The sequence below is a fragment of the Rhopalosiphum maidis genome, chromosome 1 (genome assembly GCF_003676215.2).
Source record: "Rhopalosiphum maidis isolate BTI-1 chromosome 1, ASM367621v3, whole genome shotgun sequence".
Classification (NCBI taxonomy): domain Eukaryota; kingdom Metazoa; phylum Arthropoda; class Insecta; order Hemiptera; family Aphididae; genus Rhopalosiphum; species Rhopalosiphum maidis.
In genome coordinates, this window is record NC_040877.1 from 94,186,164 (window position 1) to 94,201,770 (window position 15,607).

At 32.7% G+C, this 15,607-nt stretch overlaps 1 long non-coding RNA gene across 1 annotated transcript; it reads right to left on the minus strand.

Annotated features, from left to right (window-relative positions):
• Positions 1-5,974: 5,974 nt before the first annotated feature.
• On the minus strand, positions 5,975-9,178 carry LOC113549400. The gene is made up of 3 exons (XR_003404922.1): positions 9,048-9,178; positions 8,504-8,741; positions 5,975-6,988 (listed from the first exon to the last, which is right to left on the minus strand). It is a non-coding gene; the product is annotated as an uncharacterized LOC113549400 (long non-coding RNA).
• Between the last annotated feature and the right edge of the window lie 6,429 nt (positions 9,179-15,607).

A 15,607-nucleotide genomic window follows, 5' to 3' on the forward strand; every position in this document is an offset into this window, starting at 1 on the left:
AAAAAAAAAAAAATATCGACTATTTGGCGTTTTTTTGAGCATAAACCGTTTGAGGGACCCGTCCGACAATGCGTGTAATGTTTTAGGCTCGAAAAGTAAATCCTTCGCCACGAAAACTTGCAAAACATTATTTTTCAAAACAGTTTTTTTACCGTACTTAGGTGGTTTAAATTTGGATTTTCGGAAATTTTCTGATATAGGAGGAAGGTACGTCGGTCCCTTGTACAGGTTTTCACGTTTTTAGAGTCATCGCGTGTACGCATCCGTCTTAAAAATACGTAAATTTAGATTATAAGTTGAAAAACGGCAAAAAATAAACACAGGCCGTGGCCTGTCGTAGTATAAAAAAAAAATATCGACTATTTGGTGTTTTTTTGCGCGTAAACTGTTTGGTGGACCTGTCTGTCATCGCGTGTATGCTTCCGTCTTAAAAATACGTAAATTTAGATTTTTTGGTGAAAAACGTCAATAAATGAACAGAAATCGTGGGGGGCCGTAGTATAAAAAATAAATATCGACTATTTGGCGTTTTTTTGCGCGTAAACCGTTTTAGGAACCCGTTCGACTTTGCGTGTAAAGTTTCAGAGTCGAAAAATAAATCCTTCACCACAAAAATTGTTCACAGGTCAGTTTTGCGGTGGTCAACGGCAATACCAATCTAATTACAGTCTGGTGAGGGCACAGAAACAGTCAGGATACATATAATAATATTATATTTATATATATTATATGGATATCGTTCAGTACCGTCGTGCCACTTCAATTACACATCGTCACTGCAGCACTCAAACATCTGCTGACCATCGGTCGTGTGTTTCCGTAACCTCATATTATTTGATATTTGATTTATTTCAATTTTTTTTATTTATTTTACAATATATCTTGGTGAGACGACTCCTGCACCAAGACATTGTATATTTGTACGATCGCAAAATACCTTTTAAGATTTGGATGGGGTTATTATTTTTATGCGTCTCCGATTGCGTTCGGCCGTTAGTCAGCCTCAGCTCGAGTTGCTGTCGCCACCGGGCCTCGCGATTTTAAATTGCGTGTTTCGTTTGGCTGTCTACCATGCACAGGGGGTCTAATGCGTCTCCTACGGAACGTGGGACACTCGTGAACTCGTCACACGACAGGGTGCCGGAGAACGTACGCTGGTGATTTGTCTTTAAACTCCATAGTGCATCCTCTTTTTCATACTCACGATCCTGAATCACCACATCCGAAGGTTTCACCGGAGTAACATAATTTTATGTAGGTCGTTGGTTCGTCAACAGTGAAATTGTATCTTTGTGTAATTCAATGCTGTTTAATTTAACGCTGCGAAAAACCTTATAAATTATAACGATAGTTAAATTCTTATTATAATAATTTCAATAATTATAATATTAATAGTTAAAATAAATATGTCGTATTCCTATGTTGATTATAACCTGTATTTAAATATAATAGTAAAAAACTATATTATACTTATTAAATATTATATTGTTTATGTTATAACATATTAGTAACATACTATGTACTAACATAGGTAAACTTTTGTTTGCAAAAAAAAGGAAAATGAATAATAAAATTGATTTCTGATTTATTTTAAAATTTTGGCGGAACATTAATTATAGCTGTGTAGTGCTTATATACAAATCAACTGGATGCCGGTTACCAGCCAATAACCCACTAACAATTTGATTGTGATTGCTGCTGACCAATGTCTCCTACCGTGGTTCTGATACTCTATACTAAATAGCACCAGGTCGTTAAAATCTATGTGTCCTGCGTCGTTGAACGTTTTCGTGTGTCCAGATATGTTGACATCCGTATTCCTAGATTTATCATTCAGTTGTAGGTTCTCACAAAGTATGTAGAAAAAAACCAAATTCATACACATTTTTTGAAATGTTTAATTATGAAAAATATGTCTTTTTGAAGATACTATAAAATTATATTAGGTATTATAATAGGTTTTATACTATCATTAATATATTGCTCTACGCATAAATGTAATCAAATTGTCTGTACAATGCGCCGTACAATACGAGTAATGTGATACACGTCATAATGTATATCTATTATATATATTATATTTATATATATATTTATTCGGTCATTTTAGCTTTAAATATAAGTTTTATTAGCTAATGATACTTACTAAACAATATAAATTATGTATTAATCATTCATTACCATGGACACCTGTTGGCGGTTTGAAAAAAACTAATTTTATGTATTTGTAAGAGCTTAAAAATGTGTTAGACTTGAGAAACATATGTGCAATAGCGGAAGAAAATTATTTAATGCCCCTGGGGATGAATCTTGAAATAAGCCTTTATAGGTGACAGGTATTTTTGATGGAAGTATACCTACTGGTGTATTTTCCTCTCGAACAATTCACAAATTTTCGGACGATTAATTTTTTTTGCAATAATTTCAATAATTAGGTACTTGTGAATAGTACATCACTGATTAACCAATAATAGTTGTTATTGATTTATATGTTATGTATTTATTTTCAATTGAAACTCGAATACCATAGTACAGTTCTAGAATGGACTACCAAAAAATATTGTTCATAGTCGAATAATGTTAGGAATTAAACGCCCGTTTATTGGTTCATGGTTACGTACTTTTGTTGAATTTCCATATTCGTAAATCAAGCAGATTATGAAGTAGCAGAGATTAAGTGTGGAAATATTTCAATAATATTTCTACAAGAGAAAAAAAAAGAAAAGTAGTTAGTATATTATTGGAGTAAATTATAAGAGAAAGAAAGTTTTACATAGCTAAAATATTATATGTACGTATACTTATACAAAAAAACACGTCGAGATGACAGTCGGTGCAATGTCAGAATACTTCGAATATTGCCCCATTGAGTGCGCCGGAGGTATCAATCAGTACAATGCAGGAATACTCTAACTATGCACTATTGTCTGATACTAATACTGTTCGATAAGTTTTTAGGGATGTCTTTCACCTTCAATGCGCAAGTCTGCCCGGGGGGGGTCTTGCTGTAGCAAGATTGGGTGAAAGACTGTTGACCTGTGGTGGGTCGTACGGCCTTTTATACTCGTGACGGAACCGCAAAGCACAATCGCCGATAACGATATAAAAATTTAATAATATAATAATAGGTATGCAAATTATACATTAATTTAAATAAAATATAATAACAATAGTATGTCATGCAATTAAAATTATAATAATAATAAAAATAAAAATTTATAAATAATGATTATCAATAGCAAGGTATTATATAATAGGTAATAAGAATAATAATAATATTAAATATGATTTAAACATTTAGGTATAGTTTGAAATGTTTAAATATAAACAAATTTAGACTTTTTTTTATGAATAAAAAGTTATAAATATTTTTTAATTCAAAAAAACAAGAGTTACTTAAAACAAATACTAGACATCTATACATATTTATAAAATATATATTAAAATATAGCACGGTGTTTACATAAACTTAATAAAAACAATTATTTCCGGTAACATAGTTATCTCTCTATTGTTAATTTGTGGAATATACTAATATTTTATTATAATTTTAATTTATAATATTATTATAATAACATAAAAATATTCAATTTTAATATTTTTAAGCATATAATTGGCTCTAGTGCCTAGTTGAGTTGGTATCTAAGTCTCTATTTTCTATTCTCTATTCTTAATACTAAAATAATTACTTGTAGATGAATAATTTATATGAGAATATGCAACAACATTCAAACATCGTCATAGATGTCGAAGCATTGCAGAAACTTATGTAAATATAAAAACGTATTGAACTACAATACTTAATTAATTAAGTTATTCAATTAATTCATACCTTATATGATTACATGAGAAAGATATACAGTTTACCACATATTTTTGTAATAAGTGATGAAAATTTAATTATTGTATTTGACTGATTATGTATTAATTTTTATATAGTTATCATTGTATAATGAATTACCTATTTCAGAATTAAAGGTATTTTATAAATAGATTTTCAATGCAACATATTTTATATGAGTAGATAATTTTTGCTTTTACATACAATGCTAAGTTCAAATATTGATTAAGTGTTATAACTTATAAGTATTAGGAACAAAAATAAATCTTTTTTTTTTAATTTAAAAATGAGTTCATCGAAATATTTGTTTAATAATAAACTTAAGATTTTACAAAATAATTTAAAACTTTTTGTGAAGAGCATTCAATGGACGGTTCTAAAATTACGGTTTTTAATATTTGTAAACATTTTACAGAACGGTTTTAAAACTCAATTAAATTAAGTACAATAATAATTATAATTAAAACTGATATATTGTTTATTATTAATAATAATAAGAAATAATCAGTTTAATAGTTATGCAGTTTATAAGTTCATAATATTTATTTAAAGATAACAAATAACAAACATTATTTAGTTAGCGTATTATTTTATAAGCATTTATTATAAATTATAACATAAAAATTAATAAATATTTTACGTTTTATGTTATGTCCATAGCCAACATAAAAATATTAGAAATAATACTAATTACTAAACACCAAAGTACTACAAATTAATTAATAGGTATATAGCCAGTGGCGTGGCAAGGGTATAGCCAAGTGTGCCTATGAAATCATCACTCAGCTCCGAATTTAAATTTAGGCATAACTTTAGTTCAAGGGATATAGACACTGCAGATATATTTTAACGGAGCTAAGAAACAAAAGAATACCGTAAACGGTATAAACGCGAATTAAATTTGTGCTTTTTCACACCTACGTATCATTTATTACATATATATGACCCTTACGGGCTAATACCAAACTCGGTTTAGAAAAGTTTTCTGTGCCGTTACTAATTTAACCTTATACCTAACATGAAGTGATTCAGAAAAAAATTGACGAGCTTTAATATTATTAAAATTAATACAAATTAACACTGCACATAAATAAAGTCAAAGAATAAATTAAATGTCATTAATTCTATTATTTAAGTATATGAGACTTTAATTACTAATATTACAGGCTTGTGATTTTAATATAATTCTAATGATATAATATGTTAATTATTATATATATTAATACTTATTATTTTAAATTGATTTCTTACACACAAACATTGCCACTTATTAAAATACGTAAAAAAATAGTTGGTCGACTAAACACAGACAAATGAAAACACGTTATCTCGGTTACTTGATTTTAATATTATATTTTGAGGTAGTTACATAATACATGCATTATCAAAACAGTTACATTAAATACAGACTCGTTGTCGTATTCAAATTATCTATGTATATATACTATAGTATCCACTTATTTGGGACACCACATAAAAGGGAAAGATTGGCCTAGTCCGGACATGTATCGGTTTGTTAGTTATTCGGTTAATATGCCAAATATGTCCCAATTAAGCGGATTATACTGTATATAGATATTATATTAAAATGCAATATTATAACCAGTACACGCAACACTAACGAAAATAATAATAATTTATGTACACATGCAGATTGTTAATCACCGAAAGCAACCAATTATAACATATCATGACAGTGAGGCTAGTGGCAATGGTGAAATGGACAGCGGACAGTAGTACTGCGAGTCAGACAGCGGACAGCGGTAAAAGATTAATATTAGATGCGCGTTCGAGTGATTTGGTTGGAATATAACTTTCAGCTGTGCCGATTAAGAATATCCGGTTACGATGTTGATGCGTGGACATCGACGGCGACCGGATGCAGTCATTATATTATAGACATATATTAAAGACATATCTTTAACCGTTAACATAACTGACGAGGCGATAATTATTATCCATTACCAGAACCTGTGCGATGCTCTACTTGCTGCCTCGTATTTTCTGTTATCGGATATCGATGTCCGAGTTATGTCGCCGGTGATAACCGAATCCGCAGCACTTTAATCGCATGTTAATCACCACTGTCTACGCGCACAATAACATCACACACCGCATCTGTTTGCCGTCTGTTACAATCGTTACGCACAGTAAAAAAAAAAAAAAAAACGTTCGCAATATTCTTCCACCTCCGACCGGCCAAGACTTTAGAGAATATTATATTTCGAGGTGACTATGCCATATACTAAATATTCTTTTTAACCTTGTCCCGTCCGCGTACACTGTGTTATGCCATAAATAATTCGTAGTTTCAGTTATATCTAATTTTCGTTAGTCATAATTTGTTGTATATGTATTTAATAAGATAAAGCACTCGGAGAGTACCTTAAGTAAAGAATGGTAAAACAAACGACTCAATGTAATAGCGAGTTAAGCAATGTCTCGACTCCGGATACTACCAAAATACATAAGTCATGAGGATATATTTTATAAACTTAGTGTTGTATAATATCGAAAGAACGATCGCATAATAAAACATTATTATTAGAATTAATATTCAGAATAAAGTATAAACATGGTACGACATTCTACACAAATTTTCTAAAACTTAGAGATGACGGCGAATACAATTTATATGATTTTTAAATCGTTAATATATTAGTCATAAGTACCTAGCCTTGTTACTTAGATTTAATTAAATCATAATATCAATACAATCATCAAAAGTATTTAATTTATAATGTTTGTCTTATCACTATACTTATCGTCGAAAAGACAAAAAAAACGAGACAAATAACGTAATACAGCGTCGTGGTGTGCGAGCCCACCGCGTTAGTCGCCTAGTGACGGGCAATTTTCGCAGCGATCGTCAATTCACCGAAGTACACCATGTGCAGGAGAGATTTGGATCGGTTCTTATTATTATAGACCGTCGCCTCGACCCGACGGACCGTCACCACCAACGAATTATTGCCGGTGTATCATGATTGCTGATGACATGTGTGTGCGTCTCGACCCGTTGTTGTCTCCGAATGAAGAATCAGTACGACGTGTCGAAAACGATCAATAACCTGCCGGTGGCATTCACAAAAATTCAGGATCACGAGACTTGCACAAGCACACTGTAGTTGGTTGACAGTTGTTCGACTGTTTATTAAGTTATAACATATTATAATATTGTAAATTGAATCAACAATCTGCTTATTTTTTTAATATTGCGTGTTATATAATCATATAAATGTTACATTGTCACAAAAATAATATACCGTGTACTTGCGAGTAATCGAAATACTTGGTATTGTGCTATTACTTACCTGTGTGATTTACGAGAATTATGATATAGTAACTCAAAAAAGTTGAAGAGGTCCCTGAGTAAGATTAGTGAGCTCTGGTGTATGCTTAGTTAGTAGGTAGGTGTATTTATGTCAATTATATAATTTAGGTACCTACTTATGCGATTTAAAATGTTTCAATGTACGTATAGTTCAATTGAAAGAAGTGAAATATTATAATTAAAAATAAAACACTTAAAATTACAGTACAAATCAAAGTCGTCCTTTAAAAATATTATACCTATACTGGCCGATTAGGATGATAAACGTAGGTACATGCTGGCTAGTATTATAAACATCGCAATAACTGTCGCATGGAAAATGTTCGAAATTCTCGGTGCCTATGACGGAAGAAATTTATTTCGAGTTTATTTTCATTTCAACAGTCCTAGACGTTTAATATTATCAACTACATTTTCTCCACATTAAGCCACATATTAATATTAATATTAATGTACCTGTCTTATAAAATTCAACTTAATTAATAACGGCTTTAGCATCATCTATGTTGATCTACTCAATTGGTAAGTGTTATGAACATTATTCAAAGCATGATGGCACTATGCACGCAGAACAACAGCTGCAGTAGATCCGACGTACATCACACGTTGTTCGGAGATATAGCAATTATAGAAGTCTTAAAAATTTTCATGAGCCAACCAGAAGACGTCATTATGGAAACACCGGAGATTGAAACTGTGGAGTTGGTCAACAAAGAAAAATTATTTTGAGCTATTTGCAAGAGATATTTAAAAAGAATTGGCTCTGAAATAGGTTCAATAGTTAGTAGCTCAAACTACCAAGGAGAACTTTACTTGTAAGAATATACCCGAAAACAATTTGAAACCAATGAAAAAAATATACAACTAGATATAGGTATTAAAAAGCGTAGTACTGTCGCAGCAGTTCAAAGGGACTGATTGTACAGGAATATGTAAAAAGTCAGAAAAATCAATATTCTGTTTCCTAGGGCCGCAATTATTTACGTATTTATGTTACGGAAAAAGCAAAAAATCGGGCATTGTGCACTTCGACCGATTGTATACAGTGACCAATTTGATTTGAGCATCGTAGCACTGTAGGTTAAATATTGATTATATTAAAAATTAAATAAAAAATCTTACAAGGTACTTAAATAATCATAATAAAACCTAAAATAGACGCTATACATATAAAATATTTTTATAATCGTTTGATTAAACGTATTATTATTTTCTACAGTTATTATGTACTATAACACACGAAATATTGTCGTTGTCTAGTCTAGGCATACGCTCCCCCTATTGGACAGGGACGACATTTAATGACAGCGATGGGCTGGAGTGCTTACCGACGAGTGACGACTATGTCGATCGAGGACAGACGGCAGTGATCACGTGTATGGACGACATTGACATATATACAATATGAGCTTCAACGGAAACCGTCGCAAATATCACGAACAAAATCATCTCGAGCTCAACGAGTTGAAACACTGTGACAACTGTACCCGCGACCACTGCCGAGGAAGCATCTTCACAGTTCTCATCGTATCAGCTGCGTCGCGTTCCGTCGTCGTCCACGTTCAACTGAAAAAGATCCACCGCTTAACTGAATTATAGGTCACATCGTGGTTGAAATCAGTGATGGTTCAGACATTTTTTCTAAGTCGAGTTTGGTACCAGATGCTTATAAGACATGTAATAAATGATGCGAGTACATGTCTTAACATTTTTAAACTTATTATACGTACACATTTAATTAAACCCAAAATAAAGTAATAATAATATTAACAATATATTTAATTTATTTTAATTGTATCTATAAATATTGATACAACAGCTTTATGTAAGGGGCAAGCCGTGGTGGGTAGATGGCATAATTGTTTATATTACCAGGTAATATTGTCTGCTCACGGCCGATCGATTGTGGCTAGTGGTTACTGCTGGTCGTCTTGAAACAGTACTGCACTAGCTGTGCGGTGATAGTGGACTGTAATTCATATAGATTTTATGAAAAACGGAATGGAAGGAGAATATGGAGTATAAAAAATATTATAAACAGTATATCAAAGTAAAAAAAGTATTGAGAATGGCGGGATAGATAATCAACTCCGACAGTAAAATCAAAATAATAATACGTAGTCGTGATACGATGTATTGATAATGATTAATCAATTATGAAAATATTCAAAACTAAATGATAATAACAATTTACAATAATATGATAATATTCTTAACGCGTTAGGTTAGTAATTTTGTATTATCAATATAAGGTCGATTTGCACTCAAGTATTTTTTGTATTATAGGTTTTATGAATTATTTACATGTAAGGTGTGGCAAAATCTAAGTTTGATAGGTGTGTTTAAACACTTGAGCCGGGCCTGATTGGACTTTGGTTATTAAAGGTTATCTAGATCGAACTACAAACGGGTTCAATAAGCAGTGCAGTTATATATAATATTATGTCATAACACAATTTCTTATAATTATATTAAATATTTAATAATATATGTATAATAATGAATGAATAAACATTGATAATATATCAATTAAATAGTTTACGGAAACAATGACTAAAAATAAAAATAAATTAGTTCTCACAAAAATAGTAAAATGGCGTTTTATCGACTTATATATTTGCATAGGTACGTAAGATAAAATGATTTCCAGTATACATGATGTTTATATAATATGCATGAATTCTGCAGTATAATATAATTTTAGTTCAAACATATTAATTGGTGACACCTGTTATATTGCGACGTATAAAACCTTCAAGTGAAGGTGCATCGATTGAATATCGTGATACCGTAGTGCAAACAAACTTTTGCACGTCGTAGGCGCTCTACATTATTACCTATAAAATAGAATACAACATATTAGTAGTGTAAAAAGTTTGGTGTCCCAAAGTGAAACATGAACGATATGTGGTTGGTTGAATTAAGAATAATATTATAATACGGTGAATTGATAAATCTCTGTAAACGCGAATTATTATTGTATTATTGTATTATATTCTACGAATGTATTATATAATATATGACTCATATAATATGAGTTATTAAATAAAAAGATAAAGTAAAAGAATAATCACAAACTCGTCTATGTCATATACATATTAGGTTAAAAAATTAAATATCGTTGGTATTTTTTCAAAATTTAAATAGTTTGCTAAATAAACAAAAAACAACGACGTCAAAACACATTCGCGTTGTCATGATGTTATATTTTCCTTGCCTTTCAATCGATCGGAAATAACTTTTATTATATATTATACACAAGGTGGATATTTATATATGATTATACATTTATCATTATATAGTCCGTGGGATTCATCCTGGCTTAGGAACGCGTATGTATAATTTATTAAACTCAAAGACTATATGCAGTATTACAAAAGTAAAAATTTGTTAAGTTTATTTAGGTATTATAGGTATTCTATAAAATGTTTACATGTACCTAATAGTTCAATCGAATGAAACAAAATATTATAATTAAAAAATAAAACACCTAAAAATGTTCAACTACCACTCGTTCAAGATGCTGTAGTATGCGATGACGTGGACTGCCCGGTGGAGATAGAGAAGTTGTGCGAGGAAGTGAGCGTCCTGGCAGGTTTGCCTGATAAGCACGCGGCAGTGACAATCATAAGCGTTAACTTACTACCCCGTAGGAGGCGTTTTGCATCTACGTGGAACCGGATTAGCCCCGCTTTATGTTTATGCTGTTGCATGTTACGGGGTCCGCAGACACCACTCCTACCCGCACCCAAGTAGATGTCGGCAGAACATCGGACAAGAAATTGGGTAAGGGGGGGGATACGAGACAGAGCACGCTTTCAGATCAATCGTGGTCGGGGGGCCAATTCTTGATATCGTGATAAACTTTGTCGCATGCGATATATATTGTTATTGAGATTTTGTTGTATTTTTTTCCGGATTTCAGTTAATTTTTTATTATTATATATTGTTATTGATTACGATTTATTTATTATTTAGATTTTTGTAACTTTGAATATTTTGGCTGCGGGCTCATACCAGTTTCCTATTGGTTATAGACGATTTATGGCTCTATCAAAACCAACAGTATTCCATTGCCTAAGCGAGGTTATGGTTGCACTTAACCTACCCGAAATATTTAACCTTTGAGTTAAATTTCCAAAAAATGTTAATGAACTTACCGATATTCGTAATGGGTAATTAATTTTTTTTTTTATTTGGCAAATTTGAGAATATTTATAATAATTTTGTACTATCTAGATTTTACAGAGATACAGGATTTCTATGGATTTCTAGGATTTTGATTCTAAGTTAAAGATATTAAATGTTAATGCACTATTCCCGGGCAGTACTCATGATATACTACCCGAGCACGTTAGGTTAGGTTAGGTTTAAGTGGATTAAACGCTCCGCATTACGTTTTTGCTGCTGCGTGTGTTGAGACGGTGTCCACAGTCATTACCCCTCCAATACCACCGAAGACTTCGTTGGGACGACGGCGACAAAATCAGGTAAAGTGGTGGGTGGGGGTAATACGGATGACAGACACGGCCGACTACGGGACACGCAAGTAGCGATGTGAGAGCATACCTCTCCTTTTCGTCGCTAGGCGAACTGAAGCCGGCCGGGTCGCGTCCTTCCGGTGGTCGCCGATTTATCATCACTCGCCCTGTGTCGTTTTGGTCTTCGTCGATGGTCGAAGACTCGTCTTCTGTACCGCCGTCTGACTCGCGCATAACATTGCGCACTAGCCGCTCGCCGTCAACCATCACTCCCCGGCCGAAGCTGTCAAATTGCTTTTTTGCACCGAATAGCCATCTCGTATCCCACCTGCCGCCTAATTTCGTGTCGTCCTGTCAATGCTTTTTTCCTTTTTTTGTTATTATTCTTATTATCCTTCTTCAAATTTTCAATTTTATTTCATTTATAAAATGTATTATTATACCAACTGTTAGTCAATATGGCAAATTTTTTTCCGAAAATAATTTTTTGTTTCAAACATTTACACCGTTTTTTCATAATAATATGTATTACATAATTAATAGCTCTTACAGCAAGTTTTTTCATGTTCGGCAAGTATTATCTTTCTTATTACTTGTTAGATCATTAACATATATCTTGATTTGTTATTAAAATATAAATAAAATGAAAATTATGTTTATAATTAATAAACGTCAACAAATGAACAGAAATCGTGGGGGGCCGTAATATAAAAAAAAAATATCGACTATTTGGCGTTTTTTTGCACGTAAACCGTTTTAGGGACCTGTCTGACAATTCGTATAAAGTTGTAGAGTCGAAAAATAAACCCTTCACCACGAAAACTTGCAAAGCATTATTATTCAAAAAAGTGGTTTTTACCGTACTTAGGTGGTTTAAATTTGGATTTTCGGAAATTTTCTGATATGGGAGGAAGGTCCGACGGTCTGTTGTACAGGTTTCAAGTTTTTAGAGTCATAGCGTGTACGCTTCCGTCTGAAAAATACGTAAATTTAGATTTTTTGGTGAAAAACGTCAATAAATGAACAGAAATCGTGGGGGGCCGTAATATAAAAAAAATATCGACTATTTGGCGTTTTTTTGCACGTAAACCGTTTTAGGGACCTGTCTGACAATTCGTATAAAGTTGTAGAGTCAAAAAATAAACCCTTCACCACGAAAACTTGCAAAGCATTATTTTTATAAGGATTTATTTTTCGACTCTAAAACTTTATACGCATTGTCAGACAGGTCCCTAAAACGGTTTCAGATTCGAAAAACAAATCCTAAACCACGATAACATGCAAAACATTATTTTTCAAAAAAGTGGTTTTACCGTACTTAGGTGGTTTAAATTTGGATTTTCGGCAATTTTCTGATATAGGAGGAAGGTCCATCGGTCCCTTGTACAGGTTTTCACGTTTTTACAGTCATCACGTGTACGCTTCTGTCTTAAAAATACGTAAATTTAAATTTTAAGGGGAAAAATGTCAAAAAATAAACACAGGCCGTGGCCTGCCGTAGTATAAAAAAAAAATATCGACTATTTGGAATTTTTTTGTGTGTTAACCGTTTTAGTGACCCGTCTGACAATGCGTGCACAGTTTCAGATTCGAAAAACAAATCCTAAACCACGATAACATGCAAAACATTATTTTTCAAAAAAGTAGTTTTACCGTACTTAGGTGGTTTAAATTTGGATTTTCGAAAATTTTCTGATATGGGAGGAAGGTCCGAGGGTCTGTTGTACAGGTCTCAAGTTTTTAGAGTCATCGCGTGTATGCTTCCGTCTGAAAAATACGTAAATTTAGTTTTTTTGGTGAAAAACGTGAATAAATGAACGAAAATCGTGGGGGGCTGTAATATAAAAATAAAATATCGACTATTTGGCGTTTTTTTGCGCGTAAACCGTTTTAGGGACCTGTCTGACAATGCGTATAAAGTTTTAGAGTCGAAAAATAAATCCTTCACTACGAAAACTTGCATAGCATTATTTTTCAAAAAAGTGGTTTTTACCGAACTTAGGTGGTTTAAATTTGGATTTTCGGCAATTTTCTGATATAGGAGGAAGGTCCGTCGGTCCCTTGTACAGGTTTTCACGTTTTTAGAGTCATCACTCGTACGCTTCCGTCTTAAAAATACGTAAATTTAGATTTTAAGTTGAAAAACGGCAAAAAATGATCACAGGCCGTGGCCTGCCGTAGTATAAAAAAAAAATATCGACTATTTGGAGTTTTTTTGTATGTTAACCGTTTTAGGGACCTGTCTGACAATGCGTATAAAGTTTTAGAGTCGAAAAATAAATCCTTCACTACGAAAACTTGCAAAGCATTATTTTTCAAAAAAGTGGTTTTTACCGAACTTAGGTGGTTTAAATTTGGATTTTCGGCAATTTTCTGATATAGGAGGAAGGTCCATCGGTCCCTTGAACAGGTTTTCACGTTTTTAGTGTCATCACTCGTACGCTTCCGTCTTAAAAATACGTAAATTTAGATTTTTTGGTGAAAAACGTGAATAAATGAACGAAAATCGTGGGGGGCCGTAATATAAAAAAAAAATATCGACTATTTGGCGTTTTTTTGCGCGTAAACCGTTTTAGTGACCTGTCTGACAATGCGTATAAAGTTTTAGAGTCGAAAAAAAAATCCTTCACCACGAAAACTTGCAAAGCATTATTTTTCAAAAAAGTGGTTTTTACCATACTTAGGTGGTTTAAATTTGCTTTTCGGAAATTTTCTGATATGGGAGGAAGGTCCGAGGGTCTGTTGTACAGGTCTCAAGTTTTTAGAGTCATCGCGTGTATGCTTCCGTCTGAAAAATACGTAAATTTAGATTTTTTGGTGAAAAACGTGAATAAATGAACGAACTATTTGGCGTTTTTTTGAGCGTAAACCGTTTTAGGGACCTGTCTGACAATGCGTATAAAGTTTTAGAGTCGAAAAATAAATCATTCACTACGAAAACTTGCAAAGCATTATTTTTCAAAAAAGTGGTTTTTACCGAACTTAGGTGGTTTAAATTTGGATTTTCGGCAATTTTCTGATATAGGAGGAAGGTCCATCGGTCCCTTGAACAGGTTTTCACGTTTTAGTGTCATCACTCGTACGCTTCCGTCTTAAAAATACGTAAATTTAGATTTTAAGTTGAAAAACGGCAAAAAATGATCACAGGCCGTGGCCTGCCGAAGTATAAAAAAAAAATATCGACTATTTGGAGTTTTTTTGTGTGTTAACCGTTTTAGTGACCCGTCTGACATGCGTGTACAGTTTTAGAGTCGAAAAATAAATCCTTCACCACGAAAACTTGCAAAGCATTATTTTTCAAAAAAGTGGTTTTTACCGTACATAGGTGGTTTAAATTTGGATTTTCGGAAATTTTCTGATATGGGAGGAAGGTCCGAGGGTCTGTTGTACAGGTCTCAAGTTTTTTAGAGTCATCGCGTGTATGCTTCCGTCTGAAAAATACGTAAATTTAGATTTTTTGGTGAAAAAACGTGAATAAATGAACGAAAATCGTGGGGGGCCGTAATATAAAAAAAAATATCGACTATTGGCGTTTTTTTGCGCGTAAAACCGTTTTTAGGGACCTGTCTGACAATGCGTATAAAGTTTTAGAGTCGAAAATAAATCCTTCACCACGAAAACTTGCAAAGCATTATTTTTCAAAAAAGTGGTTTTTACCGTACTTAGGTGGTTTAAATTTGGATTTTCGGAAATTTTCTGATATAGGAGGAAGTTCCGAGGGTCTGTTGTACAGGTCTCAAGTTTTTAGAGTCATCGCGTGTATGCTTCCGTCTGAAAAATACGTAAATTTAGATTTTTTGGTGAAAAACGTGAATAAATGAACGAAAATCGTGGGGGGGCCGTAATATAAAAAAAAATATCGACTAATTGGCGTTTTTTTGCGCGTAAACCGTTCTAGTGACCTGTCTGACAATGCGTATAAAGTTTTAGAGTCGAAAAATAAATCCTTCG